The sequence below is a fragment of the Cebus imitator genome, unplaced genomic scaffold (assembly GCF_001604975.1).
Source record: "Cebus imitator isolate Cc_AM_T3 unplaced genomic scaffold, Cebus_imitator-1.0 Scaffold352, whole genome shotgun sequence".
Lineage (NCBI taxonomy): Eukaryota > Metazoa > Chordata > Mammalia > Primates > Cebidae > Cebus > Cebus imitator.
Window position 1 is genome coordinate 1,978,008 of NW_016107667.1, and position 16,619 is coordinate 1,994,626.

The 16,619-nt window shown below is 43.2% G+C and overlaps 1 protein-coding gene across 4 annotated transcripts in view; it reads right to left on the reverse strand.

The window, feature by feature from the left end:
* ETV6 (ETS variant transcription factor 6) overlaps positions 1–16,619 on the reverse strand; it is a 251,428-nt gene that overhangs the window by 116,116 nt on the left and 118,693 nt on the right. The window lies entirely within an intron of this gene.

Sequence of the window (16,619 nt, forward strand, 5' to 3'; positions counted from 1 at the left end):
CAGAATGAATTTAGGGGAATATTTGCTCTTGTTCCAGTGCAGTAAAAACTGATACAGGCTACTGACCCTAAAACCTATTCTAACATAAACCCCAAATTTTCTTCTAAAAGGCTGGCAACCCAAGTGACAGATATTAATATAATCTCAACTTAAAAAACAAAAGCAGCTACATCTACCAAACTAGAGGTTGTAACAGTTACAGTTCCATGAAGAAACTGTGTAATAAATTATAACTTTCAGACTGGGTCATTTATTCAGCACATACTTATTGGAAGCCTTCTCCGTACCAGGAAGAGAGAAAAGAAATGATTTCTAATTAACTCTTTTGTTTTTCGGCATCCATGTGAAAGCAGAGAAGGCTAAAGGTAGAGCATTTGTGAAAACTATGGGCAAACTCTTTTTAAAAGTCATGTCACCTGTTCCATATTGCGTACGCTTTATTTCTTGTCAATTTTATCAGCTCATTTAATTACACAGCACACTAGGTAAATGCAGAAGGGAATTAATGGTTACTTCTCAGCAATTCTCTTCACACTTTTTATCTCTGTAAAGAAGGATTCTCATAATGAACTGAACAGTCACAGTGAGCACTGTCTATACCAACCAATTTTCTAATAAAAGCTTGGCTATCTGGAAAAGCTCTGAAACGAACCATTCTAGAGTTCCAAGTTTTCCACAGTATCATACTAAGCACCAAAGGTTATTTCAGTGATTATTTTAACAACTCTAGGGGAATTTTTCTACATTATATATTTTCCTTCTGGCAGAAAAGAGAAAAATTGCAGGCAGCCAAATCGTTGCATCACTTGAACTATGTCATTTCAATCCTGGAAATGTTTCTGTCTTGATTCCCTAGGTAGAAAAGTGGGCCTCGGTGTGGAGGCTATTTTTAGTGTCTGACTTCTTTTTTGAGCAGTGCATTCCTTTCTTGATGTGAATGATTACCAAGTCTAGCTTTGAACTACAGTTTCAGATCAGAAATAAGCACATCACAGGAAAAGTCAAAGGAGTTTCAAGTTTTTAAGATGGGAACTGAGCATATTCAGTACTGAGTTCTGGGGAAGGGCTTGTGTGCTCAATTTCTGCCAAATATATTTGCTGCAGTGATCCTCTAAGAACCATAAAAAGTACAAGCTGTAAAAGAGCAAATCACTTCTAAAATGATGAAAGGCTGAGTTTTAAAAGAGGACTTATTCGGGAAAGCATGCACAAATATACGCAGAGACGCACGTGTGCATCCACAAAGAGAGAAGTCAATAGGCTCAACTTTCATGTTTGGTTGAAGCCCAGATCTATGAAAAAATAGAGCAGAGCATTTAATCTGGCTCTCAACTATTCAGGGCCTAGATATAGGAAGGACAAAAGCCACACTAATATCTACTTACAATGTAAATCTGGTTTTGGTTGTTTGCAAGATAAAATAACCACCAGCCCAAGTCTGACAGTTTGACAATGTTCAAGAAGCTACAATAAGGGGGCAGTCCTAGGGCTGTATCGCTTGAACAATCAGTTTTATAAAAGAATAATGTGTCTAATCCTCTAAGACCTTTTATCCTGAAATCACTCACATGCAGGGCTCCAATCTTAAAGAACTTAGCTTTTATATAAACCATGCAATGCAAGCCCAGTGTACACAACTGGACTAATTTAATGGTGTTGGAAAGAAGAGTGATTTTTTTTTTTTTTTAAGAAAGAAAAACTAAGAGCTCTATGGCCCAAGAAGGGAATTATCTTTCTCTTCTTCCAATAGGCATCAAATAGTTTCAGGCAGAGCTGGGAACAATTTACCCTCCATGAAGAGAAGGCAGCAGGACATCCACGTAGGTTTTCACTCAGTGCCTCAGCCTGCTTCTTCTGGTTCGATTCAGCACACATATACTGAGAGCATCAGGCACTATGCCCAGCCCCAGGAATCTAAGATGGTTACAAGAAAACACTGCCTTCCAGGAACTCAGGATGAGCACTAGCCAGGCCTCCTTTTCTGGGAAAAAAAGTTTCTTCTAGGGATACCTCTCCTCAAGTGGCTCACAAAAGATAAGACTATATTAAACATAGGTGTGTGGGGGTGTGTGTGTGTGTGTGTGTGCGCGCGCGCGCGCACACGCGTGCGTGTGCACCCATGCCAGGCTGCCCAGGAAGGCACTGTCACTCACTGAGGACCTGCCACGCACCAGTCACTGGACAGGGCCCTTCATAAGTAGTAGCTCTTATAACTTCTCAACAACTGCATGAGATAAGCATCATGATTCCCCTTTTTAGGGATGAGGAAACTGAGACCCTGAGACATTCGTGCCTGCAGTAGGCTCCAAAGCAGGTGCATTTTCTACTATTTGACATGGCTTGCTCTGAGAACAGAAGTTCCAGGTTACGCAGGAGAGATTCACCCAATCATAAATGCTTAAGAACCATCTAGGGGGAGCCGAGTCCTGTGTTCTGGGGTAATGCACTGGTGATCCATCCCGCATAGTCCCAGCTCTTGGGTTTCTGTGGTGAGGACAGACTGGGAACCTCTGTTAAGGGAAGTTGAGAGCACCTTGGAAGCCCACTGGAGGTGCTGGTGAGTCTACTATAAAGACTGGCATGAATAAGCGGCTTAAACTGAGGCCGAAAGGATGAACTAGAAGTATAGATAATTAATCTTGCTAGGCTGGGGGTTGAGGAGGTGCGGGGAGAAGGGTTTAGAATGAAGAAGTGTGCTGCAGCCAGAAGAAAGAGGCAAGACAATGTGATCAGCATGGGAAATGGGAAAGGCCCAGTATGGCTGGAGTACAGAGAGCAAAAAGGTGAGTGGGTCCCAGTTCATGCAGGGACCAGAGCATGTGAGATCTTGCCGGCCGGTACATTTATCTTACTTATGGCAGGAAGACAAGGAGGGGTTTTAAGGGCAGGTAGGGGACAGGCACAGTGGCTCATACCTATAATCCCAGCACATTGGGAGGCCGAGGTGGGCGGATCACCTGAGGTCAAAAGTTCGAGACCAACCTGACCAACATGAAGAAACCCCATCTCTACTAAAAACACAAAAATTAGCCGAATGTTGTGATGCATGCTGATAATCTCAGCTACTCTGGAGGCTGAGGCAGGAGAATCGCTTGAACCTGGGAGGTAGGGGTTGTGGTGAGCCGAGATCGTGCCACTTGATTGTAGCCTGGGCAACAAAAGCAAAACTCTGTCTCAAAAAAAAGGCGGGGGGGGGGGAGGGAAGGTGGGGATGGGACAATGGAAATGCATGCCCAGATTTGTATTTTGACACAAGAAATCTAGGTACAAGGTGCTGGGTACAGAAGTGACCCACTATGCCCCAATGGACAAAAATAATCCTGGGCAATGCCAGAAGAAAACAAAAAAAAACCCACAGTAAAGAAAGAGAAAAAAATTCTACCCACAATCCTTCTATCTAGAAATAACTACAATAACTACTTTCCTCCATATCCTTCTGGTTTATTTTTATGGACTAAAAAACATCAAGATGACTCTGAGGAGAGAGATGTGTACCTTGCCTTTTCAATTATATTAGATGAGCATTTTAAAAATGTGATTTTTAATTAGTGCATAATAGTCCTGCCCAATCACCTGCCTTAATTTACTGAACCATTTCTTTGCTGGTGTCCCGTGCTGCTCTGCACGCCCATGTGGACGAAGGTTTGCCAGCGTCGGAGAGTGTTCCCTAGAGATGGATTATTAGAAAGGGAATTAGTGAGCCAAAGAGCAAAACTGTTTTAAGGTCCTTTGCCCATACTGCTGAAGTGCTTCCATAAATGTTATGCTCACTGGATTATATTTTTGTTCTGCAGCTGCTGCTGTTTTCATTTCACTTACATATGTAGGCCTCCTAGGTGAACTGCTGAACGTGTGGAGTGACCAGGTATGTCAACTAGAAATAACGTATCCATCTCCTCATAGCTGCATGTGTACTGAAAATTAACATTTAAAAAATCCTCGCTGGGTGTGGTGGCTCACGCCTTTTATCCCGGCTCTTTGGGCGGCCACGGCAGCAGAATGGCTCATGGCCAGGACTTGGAGACCAGCCTGAGAAACACAGTATGATCCTGTCTCTACAAAAAGAAAAAGAAAAAATCCCTGCCAGTTCAAAAAACAAAAACTGATATTTTATTATTCTAATAATCTGCATTTCTAGTATTTATTGGTATTTATTCCTTGGTGAGTTATTTAATCTTAATGATTGAACCAAGGTATAAGTCAGGTCGTCATATTGGGAGATTTTTAATGCTGCTGTGATGAGCTTTAGCAGGGCGCACAGTCCTGCATCCTCATCATCACGTCATTAAGGATTCACTTTAAATACAAGGAATCAATTCTATCACCCCATAACCTCCCTGGGCTTAATTTTGAGCTCCTCTTTCCACATAACCATGAGCTCCCAGGCTAAATCTTGAAATGCCACTGCTGGTGACTCTTAGAAATCCAGGGCTGGTAATAATCACCCCTTTGGATATCACCATCAAGCACAATTAGCAGGCATGATCCCTGGCACTGTGGCAGACATGGTGGACAGTGGAAAAAACAGGTCTCTAGAACTTTAGAAATCTGGTCAGACTGAAAATACCAGGTTAGATAGACCCAAAGAGCCATATGAAACAAAAACAGACCAGCACAAGGAAGCAATCAATAACGTATTGATGTGTGTGGAAAATAATAACATAGTGCTCAGTGCAAGGAACCCTCGCTGCCCCAGTGACTCCTCACAACCACTTCCTGGATGCAATCTTTGCATGGTTTCTCATGTTCCCTTGGCCCTTCAGCAGCTCACCCAACAGGAAAACTTAAAAATGTGGACTGAGTGAGTAGTGACCCGAGCAAAGACCTGCAACTAAAGCAGTGATGGTGCCTTCTGCACCCATCTGGTGGGGTAGGTGGGGTCTCCCCTCTAGATTGTAAATTCCACAAATTAACAAGGAAAAACATCTATTCCTATCTTCCACGATATTCACAGTGCCTAACAGCTATGTGGCACATCACAGGTGCTCAGTTAGTGTTTGCTGAGGATGTGAATACAAATTTACCTAAAGACATTTTAATGAATAATAAAGACAGCGGTGTCTGTATTTGATTCATGGTTTAACTCCAGCGCTCATCACAGGGCCTGTCATTAAATAAGACTGGTAAATATTTGTTGTGAATGGCTAAGTTTTTTACCACAGTCCAGTTTCCAGGACTAGAACCTGCGTGAGTGAGGCTGCAGTACAATACCAGCTTCCCTGGTCTCTGCCATCAGTTCTGCTGCCACCATGCAGTCATCTTCCTGAGGCCACGGTGCTAGGGACCTCAGCTTTACCCTTCAGTAGCCCGACTTTTTCCTTTACTCCCAATCACTAACAGTGAAATCCTCAAACCACAGTTCTGACTGCAGAAAGCAAACTGATCATTGGTTCAAGGCTTCTTCCAAGGCTGAAACCAGACAGAGAAAATTACAAAAACAGCACACAGAGGGCGTCTAGCCACACCCAAGTCTGCAGAGATCATGTTTTTATACAGAGAGTTCCTGATTAGGGACACACATAGCAAGAGGGAGGTCAGATCCCCTTGTCCCGCCCCACCCCAGGGCCACCATCCTCTGCTGCGTAAACTCAGAATTCCTGGGGGTCATCTAAAGCAGTACCCTCTGTCATTCAGAGACCAGTCAACAAGTTGCTGGTTGTTCATTTTCTCCAAGTTGCTTCAAAGAGCAGTTAGGATGTGGCCCTCAGCACCGTGGCTGGTGCGTAGGCATGTATTTTACCAGCTTGACTGTGTTAGAAAACGTGGTTAGCTAAGACAGCTCTACCGGTAGTATATTTCAGACAGATTATGAGTTTTATATAATCTTTTGTGAGCCAAATGAAAACCTGGGCACCATTTATTTACATTTGTTTATTCCTCTTGGGAGGAGGGAAAGGTGCTTCAGGTACCAACAAAGTTTTGGAACACAGACACTGAGGTGCAGCTCATGCTTGCCATGTCACATCCTACACGACCTCAGACAGGGAGGTGCACAGGACACTTTAACTGATAATACGAAGACCGCGCCCACAGTGTCTCACCTACATCCAGACTTTAACTTTCTGAGTTCTTCTCTGCACAAGCCTCCAATATTCTAATTGCAGACTCTCTCAGGTGGTTAACACACAGGATCTCTGTGTAGTTCCCTAGGCGGGGGCTGTTGTCAGGCCAGAATGAACACCAGAGTTTGTTGACTAGGAAGAACATCACTCAGCCATGGATCTGAAACTGCTCAGAACCTTCCCAACTCACCCTCCTTTCTCATTTAACTCTCCCCTTCCCCTAAAAGGAAAAACAAGATGAATAAATAAACACCTCTCCTTTTCCTCCCCTTTCTGAGATCTGCCAGCTTCCTCTTCCATGGGCCCTGCAGTTGGGTCCTGCTCCCAACAGTCTCTCAAACCCTCAGCCAGCTGGGCTCCAGGTCCGCCCTCAGTTGTGTGATGGCAACAGCCAGTCTCTGCCCTCTTCACTCTCTCTCTCTTCTCTGTGGCAGCACCCAGGAGATGGAGGAGGGCAGATGCCAGCTAGCCTGGCAGCAGGTGGCATTGCATTTCCCCAACATTCAGGTCCACCACATTGTGTAGCACCTCCACAGTGGCATTTGTAATGCCAGCCCTGTGGAAGGGACTTCCAGGAGAACCTTAGCTTGGAAAGACTGCCTTCCCAGACCTGGGGTAGAGTCGGGTTTTTTTTGGTTTATGTTTTCAAAGATACCAAGTATAGTCTTTTTACAGTTATGTGCACTGCTTTCCTCAACTGCCTTCATTTTCCTAACAGAATACTGCTTATTTCTGAAAGGCTTTCCAGCCAGGCCATGAGAAAAATGCTTCAAACACCTTGGACTGAGCCACGGATAGCCTCCTTCAAAGGGGTTCATAGCTATCAAGGATCTCTTCCTTATAAGCAGAATAAACAATTTAAACTAGCAGATTACAATAAAATAATGTATATTTACATTTGAATTAGACAGTGCTAATGTTCTGAAACTAGAATTTCACAATAAGGAAACCATGCTCTCAAATTCAACCTCTCCATCTCGTTCATTCTGACGTCACGTCAAGAGCTTTTGCATTTTCCACTCAGTCTCAGTGTAGTTGAGACTTGAGCAGAAAGATTTTTAATGAAAAAAAAACATATATAAGACTCTGAGCTCTTGCTGAATTAAAACAAAACTTTTTTTACCAACAAAGTAAACTTAAGATGAAAAATTGACAGGGAAATAGATCAAGATTTTTCATATTTCAATTCTGATCTTGGACCTTCCCAAGACCAATCTTAGAAGCAGCTTTATGGTATGAGCAATCTAAAGATCTTCCAACATCATGATTCTAAAATAAAAATTTTAGAATTTTATTGATTAAAGATAGACCAGAGAGAATCACAAGGGAAGTTTAAATGGAGCACTACCCTTCTTAGTTGTTCTTTTAATCATGCAGAGTGGTAAGAGACGCTCTGACTTGGTGGTGGAAGAGAACTGCTAGTCTGTTTTAGTCAATATCAAGTCCATAGCTGACTTTTAGAGGACATATGCAATCAGTTACTTCCTTGACTCACTGTGGTTTAACTCCTCCACACCCCAAGGATTAAACACCTCAGAAAAGAAATTTTGGGGTCGGGAAACTGGTTCTCTTTAAATGTACACAAGAGAAACCATCACTCCATCAATCAAACAAAGAATCTCACTTCAGAGTACATCCAAGGCCAGGCATGGGCACAGACCTGATCACTGAAAACCATCTTTACTATTCTGACACCTTTGATTGTTGAGTCATAAGGTTCCCCAGGGAAGAGTTTCATGAAATCACCAAATTATATCACTGTTCTTCTGAATTCATAAACACTCTCTTGTGGTTTAAGATAAATAGTGATCTCTGAGTCTTTCTGCAAACTAATAACCTTTTGTGATCAAGGCTCCAGAAAAATTAACCCCTCTGTTGGCTGCCTGGCCTCCAGATGTTGGTTATTGCCCTCAGAGATTAATCTTTAACAAAGATGAATCACACCTTCTACTTTTTAGGTGTTTGAAAGTTTTTATACACACATGGTCACAACATTATCATACCTTTGATGGTATAGGAAAAGGCACGCTGTATCATTTTCAGTCATCTACCTTTCTTACTGCTAATGTGACATACTAAGGGCTTTCAATATAATTGGATGATTGACCATCAGCACTGGTGGGGATTTGAGAGCTGGAAAATAAGAACCTGCAAGGTGATTTCCTCATGTCACAGTGTCAGGGCTGGATCTGGGGGCCAAGCAGCCTGGCTCCAAGTTACATTCTTGCTTTATTGCAATACAGTTCTTTGCTATGCAAGTCTGATTAAACCTTGTATGAATTTAGTTGAAATGTCAGAGAATACTGCATTCTCAAAAGAGTCTTGGTTTACTCAGAGGGACCCAAGTGGTTAAACAGGACATGGTGTTGGTTATACAAACTGAAACTTCATGGCCAGAACTTTACAGGGAAGAGGAGTGTGGATCCATATTTCTTGATTTCTTCCTCTCTATTTGCTGTGAGAATCCACTTTCTCATGGGAACCTGAAGCTCTTAGTGTAGAGCTGCCACTGGCGCCATTTTGATCCGTAACCATGGAGATCACTCTGGTAACATACAAACCTGCCACCAGTCCAGACACACAAGTATCTCATTCTGACTCCCAGGAGGGTTTCTCTACCCCCACTCCCACCAGCGTAAAGTTTATCTCTACTGAGATTTAGCTCCAAAGTATTTAGAGTTTGACTTTTAAATATCATTAAAAGTATGACTACTCACACAAAGTGGGAGATAGTGAAAAGGTGTCTTAAGATTTTAAACAACAAAGTTGACACACAGCAGTGGCTCCCTAGGTTAGAGTTACAGGCTCAGTTCTTATATTAGTCGGCCAAAGAAACAAAATTACAACGTGGAGCGGGACACCACTGGAATCACTGCCTACCCTACCTCTTATTGATATCTGCAATGCACTGTTCACACAGTATCTCGCTCATCACAGTGGGCTGTAAAATGTGAAAGCACTGTTCAGTGTTAATCCCTACAAAGTCCTGCTATATTTTCAGACACTGGAGCTCCTATATGTGGCAGGTCAATGGCAATGCTGTCACAACCAGTCTCTAATGGGAGACACAAACAGATTAGATGTTGCTCACAAGTTAAAGCATAACAAAATCACCATGGGTCTTATGCAAGCCCATTGGCCCAACCATGAGGGTGCCACAGAGCCATTGTGTATGCATTTTTTTTTTAAGAGATGAGGTCTTGCTCTGTTGTTCAGGCTGGAATGTGGTGGCACAATCATGGCTCACTGCAGCCTTGAACTCATGGGCTTAAGCAATCCTCCCGCTTCAGCCTCCTGAATAATTGGGACCACAGGCACATGCTGTTAATTACTCATTAGCCATAACTTATTCTTTATTTACAGAAGTCAAAAAGCCATTCTTTCTCAAGCATCAAAAAGGCTACATTTGCGCATGGGTCCCTGACACCTTTCTAGAAGAAAGTTTATTTTAATTTTCTCTAAATCCTGAGGTTATTAGAAGACAAGCAGAGGAAGGGAAGGAGGAAGGGCCTAACAAAACAAGTCTAGTATCCAGGTGACAGTGGCTAGATATGACCCTCTCTGTCAGGAATTCCAAGAGTCACAGAAGGACGGCTGGAACCACCATATTTATGTTCAGAACCCCCAGGCTTCAGGATGGACCTGGATCGCATGGGGATGGAAAGTTCTCTGGCTTTCTTTAACATGGGCACAGGCAACTCAGCATCCAGCAAGCATGAGGTAAGTGAAGGAGGGGGAACTTCCTTCCTCTGAATGCCCCTCCTAAAACCCAGGCCACTGTCAGGCACATGAGAAGGCACTGTCACCCCCTCCCCACCATAGGCAAGGCAAGGCCTGATGGTCTACTGGGGAGCTCAAGTCCAAGGAGGTTTGTTCCTTTTCCCCAGAGCTATTTTCCCTGCATTTCCCCACATTCCAGCACCTGTATCTGAAGAGCAGGGGCTATTTAAAAGATGATATAACTCAAACTTACTCATTAGCAACTTTCTACTTTTTTTAAATTCAAAGGAAAGGATGTTGAATTCCATCCACCTGTCAGTCATCTTGCCCCGGTGAGAGCCTATTCAGCCCATGACCGTTCTTCTCCCCTGCCACCTGCCCAAGGATACAGGTAAGAGACACACCTGAGGAGTCGAAGCTCTGGGCTACTGGAGGGTGCACACCCGTTCTGAAGACAGCTCTTATTCCAAACCGCCACTACCCTCCCTTCTCACTTCCAAACAAAAAAAATAATCAACCCCTCAATTTCTTCCACCTCCCTGCACTTCCTCACTGGAAGAGCGAAGGAGCATGCTACAGTGTAGATCTGGTCATAGCATTTCAAGAATACTTTCCTTTTTTCCACCTTAAGCTCAAATAGGGAATATGAGGGAAAAGAATATTATTACTATTTTTCGAGATGGAGTCTCGCTCTGCCACCCAGGCTGGAGTGCAGTAGCACAATCTTGGCTCACTGCAACCTCCATCTCCCAGGTTCAAGCGATTCTCCTGCCTCAGCCTCCGAGTAGCTGGGACTACAGGCACGTGCCACCACGCCCAGCTAACTTTTTTTTGTATTTTTAGTAGAGACGGGGTTTCACCATGTTAGCCAGGATGGTCTCAATCTCCTGACCTCGTGATCCACCCGACTTGGCCTCCCAAAGTGCTGGGACGACCGGCGTGAGCCACCATGCCCAGCCCAGGAAAATAATTTTTTAAAAGACCTCACTGTTTGCTATAGGCCAATGAAAGATTAAAGTGAGAGATTAAATTTCGCTGCAGGAAAAATGACACCATTTCTCCCCTTACTATGAACTCAAAATGACACCTACATAGTATTTTGCTACACATGCCAAAGAATAACTTAGTACTGTGAGTCTTTTATAATTAGGTGCCATCAAAATCATTTTTTTTTTTATTCTTAGATTTTCTCCTGGATGTTATCTGTGTTTTAAATAGAAGTGAATTTTAAAAAATATTTTGGCCTTGATTGAAAAATAGTTTTGAAAGTCCATATTCTCCAGGGAAGAAAAATGAGATTAACAATGAGAATAAGGGAGATAAGTTAATTCTGGAGCTATCTATGCCCAAATAAGTGAAAAATAATAAAACTCTGTACTTCAGCAGTAGGACATACACTAAAAGCTTACGTGTACAGAGGAAAGCTAATAAAATCAAACACAGAATCAAGAACAAATGTATATTCTGTGAAGAGTTATGTAGGTTTTAGGTATTTACCTCCTGTAATTACCAGTCTACTGGGCACAGTAGGTTTTCAATAAATACTGGTTCTGATAATGATTATCCAAGTTTTTTTCGTTCTTATTCTGAGATCCTTCCTTGCTTATCTTTGTATTCCTAGCACTGGGCATAGTGGTTCTTCAATCAGTCCTTGTTAAATAGAACAAGATTTGAATTTTCTTCAGAACAAGCCCAGGCAGCCACAAATGATATTTCCAAGGAATTTCACAAGAAAAAGGAGGCAATCAGGTGCTGGTCACTTTCTTTATGTAGCTGGAATGTGATCAGCAGATTTCTGTCCTAATATGCAAAGTGTGGACAGAGCTGGCCAGTTGGGTTCCCAGCCAAGCTGGCCCCAGGATGAACCAGAACAGGCTCTCTTTCAGAGGCAAGGGGAAGGGTGATATTTGCTCAGCTTATCACCCGAGTATATTATTTTCCACAATGGAAAGTTGCAGGCTTTTCTGCCATTTCAAGAGTATGCGGACTATGAGGTTAGTTTTGTTTCTTTTTGCAGCCCTGTTATGCGTCGGACTTCAGTGCTAAGCATGAGGTCAATTTAACAGCAGTCAAAAGACAGAAGGGGTGGGCTGAGGGGCTAAAGAACACAGGCTCTCGAGCAGGCAGACATGAGTTCAAATTCTGGCTCTGCTACCAGCCAGTTCTGTGGCTTTGAGCCAATTACTTACCATCTCTAAGTCCCAGTTTCTGTATGTGTAAAGCAAAGATACTATCAGCTACCTGCCAGCCTTGTTGGGATAATAAAATTAATCAGGCAATTTATTAAAACACATAGTACACACCCAGTAAACTGTGACTTTCCATGTGGTATCTAAGTTTTCTGGTACCTTGGTTTTCTCTAATCGAAATGGGTACTTGGCAATTTTGCCTCAGTCTTCTAATAGTTCTTTACTAATACAAACGGAAAGATGGGGAAGAAAGTTGCAGCAATCCTAAAACTACATGGGAACACATTTAAAAAAGAAAAAATCTAATCGGCAGAACCAGTTAACACCGGGACTCTATTGTGGAAACCAATTTGGACAAGGAGAACCACAACACGAATGGCTTAAATGAGCAGCCATTTGGAAATATCCTGAGTGTCCTCTGAAGCAGCTGGGAGGAAGCAAACCAAAGCCCCAAGACAGGTTCTCTTGAGCAAACTCACGTTCAACGCATGATCCTAGTCATTTTCAAGTCAGCATTCACTCAGAGACCCCCTCAAAACAAGTTGCTATAGATGCGTGTCTGGCAAGCACCAATTTTTCCTCTTTACATCAGATACACTTATTAAAAAAAAGTCTAGCTTTTTAATGCAAGCTTCTTCATCAGACAAGCTGTTATACAATGAATATTTCTTCCCTACTCTTCAGGATAAATCCTATAAACAGCTGCTAAAGGCAAAAGCCTCTTAAAATTGATTATAGAACGTTAGAGTTGGACAGAGTTTATTGAAGTCACAGAGTCGGATTTACTCTAAAATTTCTCCCAATTTTACAGAAGAGCAACTGAGGCCCATCAAGGTTAAATCATTTACACCAAGCCATGGATAAGTGAGAGACAGCCAGGACTGAACCCTGGGGGGCCTCCAGTCCCCAAGTACAACCTCCCTTCTGCTGTACCATGCGGCCACCCAAAACTTTACACTTGTTTATCTTCCCCCCCAGAGCCCAGCCATGCTGCACACATAGAAGACTTCTAATAGATACATGCCAAACTGATCTACAAATTCTACAATTCTGCTCTCAATACTAAAATGTTGTATTTTAGTCCCCAAAGATCCCAATAGTGGTTTAGTAAGAAGTATGAAGGCTTTAGAGGAATTCACAAAGTGTCTTTGAAATCCCAATTTCCTCACAACAATGTGAAAAAGGTATTACTGTGCCCGTTTTAGAGATAAGGAAACTGAGGCTGGGAGGTTCAGTGACTTGTTCAAGGTTACATTGCTGGTTGTATATTGCTAGAGCTCGCCCTTGAATTTAGACAGCTGATTCCAAAGCCTGTGTCTTTTTTATTTCATTAACTTAAGCCCAATTAATAAGGACTACTCTCAGATACTGACCCAAATGAGACTGCCATCCTTTCTCTTAGCCTGTTCCATTAAAGAAATTTAGTTCCTAAGGCATCATGATGTCCATTTCAGAATCAAAACAAAGCACAACATGCAGGCTGACAGAGCTGCAGAAGATGACATGATCAGGTATAAGAGCATCGTCTGCCCGGCACAGAGCCCCATTCCCTTCAACAAAGCAAAGACTTCAGACACAGCTCCCAAGACCGGAATAGCACTTACATTTACTGCCTTCAAGATTTTAAAGGCTGGCCTGAGGAAATGGCTGCATTCTCCCCCGACTGCCCGCCCCCACCCCATTACTGAAGATGTCTTCAATCATTGCTTTATGTCAAAGGGGGAAGGAAAGAGGGCATTGCTGTGTCTCGGTAGCGTGGGGCTGTCACGTAACCTAGAAGGCCTCCGTGCAGGTCAGGGATGGGCAAAGCCACAAAGCAAGGCAGCAAGACACAGGCTCCCGGCCTGGCTGCCGGCTGCTCTGGAGAGCTGTTCAAGATGGAGCTGGTGGCAGCTAATGGCGGGGGTGGGAGGAAGGGAGCATGAAGAAGGCTGTGTGAAGAAAGGTGTGGGGGGGACGGATATAATCCGGCATACAGAAACCTGTCAGGATGGGATTTATTTTTGTTCTGTGAGGGAGTATAATAGGGCTTTGCCTGCACTCTCAATAGCTGTTTTGAAGTGAACCCGGCTGGTATGTCTTTAATTTGTCATTTCATTATGAAACTGTTTCCCTTCCAAGAAGCCTTCAAGTCAGGAAGCTCTGTCTGCCCACACAGGAAATTCCTTTGCTTCAACTTCCCCAAAAAGGAAATTTCCCTCAGAAGTGAGCCCAGCATATGCCTTTGAGCAGAGCTGCTTCAAGAAACTTTGGCAGCTGAGTCCTGAAAACACCCCTGGCTTGCTGCTGGGATGTGTGGATCAACAGTTCGGCTTTCACCCAGCAAGTGGGGACCCCACCGAAACTGACCCTGGGTCACCCCTTCCTCCCTCTTCTTCATTCTCTGTGCTCCTATCCTTCATCACCTCCTGTGAGCTGCCAAGAGTTTTACCTCTGCGTGCGGCTTTTATGAAGAGATAAGCATACCTGCAAAACACACACACACACACACACACACACACACACACGCGCGCGCGCGCGGCTATCCCAGGACAGTCTCAGCACAAGGCACCTACTCTGGTTTCCCCCTCGGTCTCATACACAAACTTGAGACTTCTGGCAGAAAGGCTGCAGCATTTCAAACGAAGAGGACACAAGAAAACAAAATGACAAATTATAGTTCCAAAAGCACGTACATTACCAGAGTACCTTTTATCCAGGGTGGTGGGTTTTTTCCCACACACACTGTCCCAGTGAGGATTTTAACTAAAACAAGGAGGGGGGAGATATCTCAAACCACAGCCTTATAAAAATTAATCTCTCAGACATATTGTGAATGGCTAAGTGGTGAGAGCCCACAGCAGCTGTGCTGAATGAAAAAGATACAGTATTTTATGAAGCTTCTTAGCAAAGAGGCATTAGCAGGAAACTGCCAGACTCACAGTTAAGTTTTTAATTTTCCATTTCAAATCACTTCATTAAAAAAAAAGTTGTGAAAAGAAAACAACACAGGGACCTCAAGCACAAAAAGAAGGAATGGTATTGAACTTGAGACAGCATATCAAGTGGCCGGGACCACGACACACGTAGATAGATGAGGATCTAAGACAGCCCTGGATTTTCACTCTGCAATGAGACTGCATTGGAATGGCAGGAGGATGGGATCTGATCTTATTACACTATTTGCGTGCCAGGGCTCAGAAAGGAAGAGTATTTACCAGGAAACAGAACAAGGAACTAGTGAGAGCAGTAAGCTCGCTAACATCTGAATATATAAACCTTGAGGTTTTGGGTTGTGGTAGATATTTTTCTGTGGGGTAGCTTTATATTTTTATTTTAGTGAGTTATTACTCCGTTTTTCTAAAACTTGTGAAGCTTTAACCACAATTAGGTCTCAGAGGGGAACCCAGCATTACTTTGCATGTTCTTAAAGAGAAGAGATTAGGGAATAGGGCTTTGGCAGCTATTGGGAGGAAAAGTATAGACTGGATGGCCCTGCCTCCCATCTACCAGCTCCGTGACTCTGGCCAAGTTCCTCTGCCTCTTTGACTTTTCATCAGTAAGATGAAGATGATAAACCCCAGTTCACAGGATGGCCTAGAGGTTCAAATGATGTAATACATGTGAAAAATGCCCACCAGAAGCACTGAATAAATGGAAGTTATTATTCCACATGGAGAGCTGCACAGGGTCTTTCCCCCAAATTCTGCACACACCTCCTCCATGTCACACACACATAGGCCACCAAGCTCTGGTAGCTCCTTCAGGTTCCTCAAGGATCAATATTTTCCTGACCACTTACCTCAACTCAAGACTTGGATTACCATGCCCTGTATACATCTGTAAGGTCTGGGCACTATGATCACACATGTGATCATCCCACAAGTAAAGACATTTAGTGAGAATGGTTGAAAGGCTTAAGAATTCAGATTTATACTCCCAAATTCATTACTTCTATCAAAGACATGCAGACGACTTGCACATCCTGGAACTGCCAGTGTGCCAGAGGAGACCTGACCTTGTTTGGCCAAGACTGATGCTGGCAATATCTTGAGACCAACGGCCACGCACAGCAAGTAGCAGACACTCATCTTGGCCTCAGAGCTTCAGGTTCACCATATTTTGTCTAAATCAGGAAGCCTGGATTTTCCATCTAATCTTACGTCTGTCCTCTCCACGGAGAAGGCCAGCCCTAAGCAAAATTATAGTGTTTATTTCCAATCCTATCCCCTCCATGCTGGCCACGGTCCTTCCACTTCAAAAGATTCAAGAGATCTGATAAGCTAATTTTCATTAAGATATTAGGGATTTCAGGTATTATCTCTATCCATGACTATCTGCTGCCATAATGATTTACTTTTAAAAGTGGAGCTATGTGGAAATAATGCCTGATCCAAAAGGAATGTCTCAACAATGGAATTTCAGGCACCCTGGTCATTCATCATGGGAGATATTTATGTTCAAAGCACTCTAAATCATTGCAACTGGGTGACCACATTCCCTGCTTAAGTATAACATTCACCCTGTTCACAGTCAACTATAAGCCCTCCGTCCTGGGTCCAAAGTAATGCTATCTGAACAATGAAGGTTTAGAAGGCAGCCACTTTCTCAACGTCAATACTCCTTTAGCAAACAAAGAAGCACCAGACGTGACAGAGCCAGTTACACA